This window comes from Aethalodelphis obliquidens, unplaced genomic scaffold (assembly GCF_003676395.1).
Source record: "Aethalodelphis obliquidens isolate GAN/ISIS:26980383/991018 unplaced genomic scaffold, ASM367639v1 scaffold21, whole genome shotgun sequence".
Classification (NCBI taxonomy): domain Eukaryota; kingdom Metazoa; phylum Chordata; class Mammalia; order Artiodactyla; family Delphinidae; genus Aethalodelphis; species Aethalodelphis obliquidens.
In genome coordinates, this window is record NW_020837965.1 from 17,205,685 (window position 1) to 17,207,147 (window position 1,463).

The following is a 1,463-nucleotide window of genomic DNA, read 5'->3' on the forward strand; positions in this document are numbered from 1 at the left end:
ACCCAGATGCTTATAAAGAAAAGAGGAAGGGCACTTCCCTGGCAGTCCAGTGGTTAAGACTCCACACTTCCACTGCAGGGGGCTCCAGTTCGATCACCGGTCAGGGAACTAAGATCCCACATGCTGCGTGGCATGGCCAAAAAATTAAAAAAAGAAAAAGAAAAGAGGAAGGCAAGAGAGTCAGATGAGAGAAAGCAATGTGAAAAAGGCAAGTTGGAATGACGCAGCCACAATCCAAATGCCTCTAGAAGCTGGAAAAGGCAAGGAAATGGATTCTCCCCTAAAGCCTCCAGAGGGAACACAGCTCTGCTGACACATCAATTTGTGCCCAGTGAGACTCTTTAGGACTTCTGACCTCCAGAACAACAAGGTCATAAATTTGTGTTGATTTAAGCCTCTGAGTTTGTATCAATTTGTTAAAGCAGCAATAAGAGACTCATACAGACCTAAGGGTGGGAGGCAAGCACTAGGATGGTGGGAAAATAGAGCAGAAATTTTGTTCCACAATGACAAGGGAGTTGCCCTGGATTTCCTACCTCCAGATTTCTTTTGCCTGATGGAAATTTTTTTTTCTTGTATAAGACATTATTTTTTCAGGTCTTTGTTAATTCATAAGATTAATATTTGATACAGGGATAGAGACCACCTCATTTTAATCTTGATTTTAATGAGAATTAGTCTAGTCTTCCATCATAACATGTGATACAGATACATAAGTTGAGATACTTATTCTTTATTGTGTTGGCAATCTCCTTATACTTTTAATTTTTAGTTTCTAAAATAAAGTTGAATTTTTACTGAATGCTTCTAGAGAATCTACTGAGATAATTGTATGTTTTGTCTTGTATGAATTTAATACTTATACACTTTATTTGTAGCTTTCCGTTCTTGAAATAAATCCTACTTGGTTATGTCATAGTATTCTTTTAATATATAATTGAATCCCAACTATTGAGAAATGTAAACATTTATTCCAGACATCAATGTGATCAACTAGAAATCTGTTGTTAAGAGGGGAGGAAAGGGGCTACCCTGGTGGCGCAGTGGTTGAGAGTCCGCCTGCCCATGCAGGAGACACGGGTTCGTGCCCCGGTCTGAGAGGATCCCACGTGCTGCGGAGCGGCTGGTCCGGTGGGCCATGGCCTCTGAGCCTGCACATCCAGAGCCTGTGCTCCGCAATGGGAGAGGCCACCAACGGGAGAGGCCATCAACAGTAGAGGCCACAGCAGTGAGAGGCCCGTGTACCACAAAAAAAAAAAAAGAGGGGAGGAAAACTGAATATAGTTTTCTCTGTATTCATGACCAGTCTATAGGGTTTGTTCTGTCTACTTCAGATATCGTCTAAGGTTATGTTAGCTTTGTAAAATAAATTGGGTAGCTCTCTCTATTTTTCTATGTCTCCAACAAGTGTAAATATTCCTTGGGATTATTTGTTCCTTGAAAGTTTGAAAGAATTCATCCAT